Genomic DNA, 6,400 nt, shown 5'->3' with positions numbered 1-6,400 from the left:
GCTGGTACAACTTGTGATGCACCAGGCTGAACAAAATGCACCAACCATGTAATAGGGCCTACAATGTGTTTGACAGCTTCCTTCTCTAGCCCACTGAGGCATAAGTCAGTTTTCTGCCCATTTTACAGCTGGAAGTGAGTTTTCACATAGAATCATAGAACAGTGGGGTTGGAAGGGGCCTACAAGGCCATCGAGTCCAACGCCCTGCTCAGTGCAGCAATCCAAGTCAGAGCATCCCCAACAGATGGCTGTCCAGCCTCGTCTTGAATGCCTCCAGTGTAGGAGAGCCCACCACCTCCCTAAAATACTTATAAACGAATTCCCTTTGTTAGCCAGCACCCAGTGATTTATAATTGCCTTTATATATTAATGCTCTTTCATAAGCAGCTAATGAAGCATAGTGGCTGAGAAAGGGAGCCATGAATCAAGAAGTCAGGAGTTCTAATATCACTGGGTAGCCTTAGGCAATCCACTCGCTCAGCCTCAGTCACCCCACTTGCAATATTGGGGATAATAGGACTGACTCACTTTTAAGGATTCTTGAATACTTGAAAATTATATACAAATACAGCATAGTAAGAAGCAGAGGCATCACCTTGCTGACAAAGGTCCGTCTAATCAAAGCTATGGTTTTCCCAGTAGTAACTATGGCTGTGAGAGCTGGACTATAAGGAAGGCTGAGCGCCGAAGAATTGATGCTTTTGAACTGTGGTGCTGGAGAAGACTCTTACGAGTCCCCTGGACTGCAAGGAGGTCAAATCAGTCCATCCTAAAGGCAATCAACCCTGACTGCTCATTGGAAGGACAGATACTGAAGCTGAAGCGCAAATATTTTGGCCACCTAATGCGAAGAGAAAACTCCCTGGAAAAGACCCTGATGCTGGGAAAGACTGAAGGCAAAAGGAGAAGGGGACAGCAGAGGATGAGATGGCTAGATAGCATCACCGATGCAATGAATATGAACTTGAGCACGCTCCGGGAGAGAGCGCAGGACAGGAAGGCCTGGCGTGCTATGGTCCATGGGGTCACGAAGAGTCGGACACGACTGAACGACTGAACAACAACAACAAAGATGATGATTCAAATTTTACAGATGTTCTCTATGCTCCAGGTATCTGGTCCTTATTTTCTGGTACCTCACTAACATTTTTTGCCTCTTGGGGCACGTTAATTTTTTTTAGTACGACTGGACAGAGTTGACATTTGCCAGCATTCAGCTCTCTCAGCAATTTTACTATTTGCACAGCCCACTAATAACCTGCAGCACAACTGAATAAAAACGCCCACTAAGAGGAAGTGGTTTGGATGAGAAAAGCTGAAAGGGTTAAAGTCAGAGACTTTCAGTGCCTAGAGAATGTGAGGAAGAATCTAAGCCAGACACCACAGAGATAGGAAAAGTTGAGAGTAGCCATAGTTAGACATTCTCGATCAAGGCCCGCCCCCATTCCTGGTTAGACGCCTCTTTTTGGAGTTCATAGTCTTGGAGCATTGTGGGATTTTTCCTGGGGTGCAATGCAAAGGCTGCTTTTGAGAGAAGGCCTGCGAGTGCCAGGGTGGAAAGCGCTGGACAGGATGGCAGTGGAAAACCCACTGCAGTGGTTACATGGCAAGCAGAGGTGTCAGCTCCACCCCACCCTGCCAGTCAGGGCTGTCCATGGGAAGTGGCCTTATTCCAAGTCAGCCCATTAGCTCATCGAGCTCAGACTTGTCCACACTGGCTGCCAACAGGGTCTTAGGCTGAGGGCCCCCAAATGCCTGGCTCAGCACGTCACAGGAAGTGAGATGATACGTGAGAGCCAGTGAGCTCCCCACCAACATTGCCTGGGCCAGAGCAAGGGGCAGGTGAACAAGCAGGTTGCAGTGGGGAGGGGGAGGAGCAACTCAGGGGGCTCTTGTCAGTGGGCCCCTGCTGGGGTGTGGGCCCTCAGCAGGTGCCCAAGCATGCCTACCCGTGATGCCAGCTCTGCTGTACACACCCACCTGCGAGTAAGCACCACTGAACTCAGTGGGACTTACTTCTGTGTAGACATGTATAGGATTACAGTGTTAGAGCCTAAAATGACCTACGTTCCCCACTGGCTGTGTCCTCCAAGAGAACCTGGGGGTGCCGAGATAAATTAGTACATCAGTCTAATAACAACAGGAAGTTTCTCTGAGCTGAAGTCATGTATCCCATGGCGGAGAGTGCTCTTTGCCTCCCTGATTCATTGCTGCAGTCATGATTTCTTCCAGTCCCAATCTACTTGGGCAGATGACATACCCTCAGGGGAGCCTGCCAGTGGGATCACTGTGTGATTGGCTGTTCTGGCTTTGGCTCTTTCCAATTAGCCTCCACTAAGAGGCAAGCGATTCTGGCATCTCTCTACATCAAGTATGATGGGCTCACTCAATCATTCCCAATGTAGAGACATGCACTGCAGAATTAACCACTCTCAGAGGAGACTGCCTGTTGCATCTCTGTGTGATTAACTCTTCTGGGAATGGCTTTTTTCCAGTCAGCCTCAGCCTGCGAGGGGATTCTGCAGCATGTATCATTAGCTGAATCAATACTTCCAATGTACATGCACACACGCACGCACGCACACACACCAGAACAGATCACCCTCAGAGGAAGCTACCAGTTGCATCTCTGTGTGAATCACTGCTCGGGGGTAGCCTCGTTCCACTCAGGAGGCATACATGCAGCAGTGACTTATGCAGAAACTTGGGGCAGGGAGAAAAGGCCTTGAGGATGAATAATTCTTAAACTTAGTCTAAAAGTAAACCTCTCTCTCGCTCCGTAGTGATCTGTTTCTCCAATTTTATTTCAGGAGTGAGGAAAGTGCTTCAAGCCAAGTTCTCCTTGAAATGCTTTGGTGGTATATGGATGGTACAAGTGGAGGATGGTGGCTCCAATTTCAGTGAGACTGTGTATTCAATCTGGGTTTCAGTCAGAACCAGGAGCTATCCAAGGTGCTGAACCCTCTATCCCCAAAGTAGGTTCAGCACCTTGGATAGTTCCTTTAGAGTTGTGGCTAGTTCTGACTGAAATCCAGAGTGGATGCACTGAAATCAGAACCGTAAGCCTCCACTGAAGGGTACCACTCTAGGACTGCGAATGGGAGATCATACCAGTGAGTGAAAGTTTCCATACAAACGAAAGTTCCCTGCATATAGAAGCCTAGCATATCAGGGTGAAGGGTTCTTCCAGACAAGCCTTCTCCCTTTGATGCTAGTTTTCTATGTGCAGGGATTTGTTTCATTTTATTTGAATGATGGTCTTCTAAATCATATGCGAGCATATTCTGCAGTGAGAAGTCTCCACACACAGGTTTACTGTCTCAGTGAACGAACCTCCGTGATCCGAGGTTTGGGAAACACTGTTCTAAGTCACTTGTGTGGATAGAAGTTCAGCTCTAATCTATAAAAAGGTGATAAGGGTGATTTACCCTGCAGGAAGTTTTCAATACATTTCAAGAAGTACATGCTGTGAGCAAACACCCTGAATGGGTTAAATTCATAGAAATTTCAGGTCTAGAGTGGACCAAGAAGGAGTATATGAGAATATGAACCCACCCTCTCCTATTGAAGGGAAACTCTGTCTTTTGTGTAATACAGTTGAAGGCCACAAAAGGGCTGAAGAAAAGGTATGTGTGTTATTCCTAAAAGCAGTGTCACCTAATGCATTGCAAGTGTAAACACTCTTCCTCTGAGGCAATTATCCCTTGTCTCCTGATGAAGAAGGGACTTTAATTGTTGGGAAACCATCAATTTGAAACTGGTGCTACCTTCAACTTGCCCAGCTTTATTTCTTACTGAAAATTTCCCTCTCCCTCTATACCTCAATTTTTTATTTTCTTTTATCTCATGAAAATAATTCTGCCCTCCTTCCATATGTAATTCCCGAACACCAACAACACTCAACTGTTCAATTTTGGCATGAGGGGAGGAACATTCTCCTCAGCCAGCCCACAATGGCTAGAGCACTGCAACGAGAGGGAATTTTTACCTTGGGAACAAAGCAGAGTATGGGAGAGCAGCACCATTTCTCATCTACCCACACCTCCCCACAGAAGGAAGGTGACAAAGCTTGAAGGACACTCAAGAAAATGAAAGGGGGGGTCATTAAAGGGTTGGTTCACAACTCAAATATTGATTGATTGATTGATTGCATTTATATCCCGCTTTTTTTCCTCTTGCAAGGAACCCTTTACATTTAGAGTTCAATGAGTAGAGATCTCAGAAAATAAAGGGCACGAATTTAAAAAGTAATATTTAAGCACTGAATCATGGAATTAACAATCCAGGTTACGAATGCTGAAAATAACATTTAATAGAAATTTGTACTACAGTCATAGAATCATAGAATAGTAGTAGGGTTGGAAGGGGCCTACAAGGCCATCGAGTCCAACCCCCTGCTCAATGCAGTCACATTACACCTTTTTAAATTCTAAAGAAAACATGCTTTTCTCCATCAAATTGCTGGCTTCCATCTTCCAACTCGCCTCCTTGAACTTGGTCTGGGTCCTTCCTTGGACTGTCTGGGAGAGAAAAGTTGAACGGGTACATCAAGATAGACTTCTCAAAGACCTCTGGGGCCAGCTCTCTCAATCCAGTGGCTGAGAAACAAGGCACTCAAGAGTGGACAGGGTCCCAAGGCACCCATCTCTTTAGAAACCCGTGGCTTGGAAGAAGAAAGAGCGAGGCTGGACATCCCAGCCCTTCCGTGCCGAGATGTCTTCTGATGGGTGAGAGCAAATGGGGAACAGGAAGAAAGGGAACTTTGTAAGGGAAGGTGAAAGAGAAGGAACTGCCCTCACCTGGATTAAGCACGGAGGCCTTCTTTGTTGCTTGCAGGAGTTGCCTTGAGAAAACCCCTCCGGCTTCACGCCTGCCTGGAATGGATGGATGGTCGAAGGGATACACTGGTATGGCTCCAGATGGCCTTGTCAAAGACTTCTGGGGCCAGTTCTCTCTCAGCCCAGTGGCTGAGGGACAAGACACCCAAGGTGGACAGGGTCCCATGACTCCCATCTCCTTATAGAAACCCATGGCTTGGGAGAAGAAGACCAAGAGTGATGCTGGATATCCCGGCCCTTCCGTGCTGAAATGTCTTCTGCTGGGCAAGAGCAAAAGGGGGACAGGAAGAAGGGGACCCTTGGAAGGGAAAGAGAAGGAACTGTCCTCACCTGGATTAAGTCTTTTACCATCCTCATTCAATTTCAAAGAAAACATAAAATTTTGGAGAAATGTTCATGGATTGCATTGAGGCTTTTTGTGGTTATCTTACTTATGAGGTGGCTTCGTAGTGTTGGTGAGTGTCCTGGCTTTCATTGTACATTCATCTCTTTGCCAGCCGCCAGCCTGCGGCCTCCTTGGCTCTCCGTGCTTCAAGTAAATGCCAGGGAAGATACATTTCTAGATCAGGAACTGCGGGACTCCTGAGAGGCTGCAAAGCGATGGAGTGATGTATAATAGAAAGACAAAACGCAGGCAGCATTGTCCACCTCATAGTAATCACCTCACAGTGATAAGGCATGGTGGGTGGGTAAGAAATGGCATTCTACAGGGTGGGTAGAATGCCATTTGCTACTATGCCGCAGTCAGTAAGATGCCCTGGGTAGACGTACCTCACCACCTGGCTCCTACATAGGTAACGTGACGTTTTACTTCAGGGGTGAGCAACTTCAGGCTGTCGGGAGGGTCAGTTCCTGCCTGTGGACCCACTGCAAGCTGCACTCTCCTCAGCTGTTGTCCCCCTCCCAATAAAAATAGTATAAAGGGTGGGGGAAGTCACACTTAGATCATTGCTATGATCTGATAGCATAATCTAACAGCATATGATCTAACAGCATATCACAGATAATCTAATAGCATAATCTAATCATCATAGCTACATCACTATGATCTCATAGCATTGTGAGGGAGTCACACTTAGATCATTGCTTTCTCTATGGAGGATTCATCTGAACAAATTTAGCTTGAGAACAAGCCACATTTGTCCATTCTAAGTCTTCGTAGCCGCTATGAGGGCTTAGAATGGACAAATTTAGGTAAACGTGACGTCCTCCCCCTTTTTCCCCAGGGAAAATGAAAAGGGAGGGCAAAATAGGGGGGTAGGAGCCACGCCTGCAGCCTGCGCCTTCCTCACCCATTTTTCTTGGATACCTCTTTCTCCTTTCATATGCCAGTGTCACCTTTCCACTGTTTTTCCTCTCCAGGTGGACGGTAACTTCTGCAGGATCAGTTGCCTCCTGCCCTAAAGCCCAACTGTAACCACGGTGAGCAATCTCTCTTTAGCCATTGGCTGAGCACAGTTCGTGATGTCACAGAAAGTGCAGCAGAAGTTGATTGGCTGAAGGCTAATGATGTCAACAACCTCCACATTAGGGGGGCTTTAGTGTCCTGTTTCAGCCTTCAT

The sequence above is a fragment of the Heloderma suspectum genome, chromosome 2 (assembly GCF_057233095.1).
Source record: "Heloderma suspectum isolate Gila_16-S chromosome 2, 16-S_ref, whole genome shotgun sequence".
NCBI lineage: Eukaryota > Metazoa > Chordata > Lepidosauria > Squamata > Helodermatidae > Heloderma > Heloderma suspectum.
The sequence above is the reverse complement of the archived record's forward strand: the minus strand, read 5'-3'. Positions refer to the sequence as shown.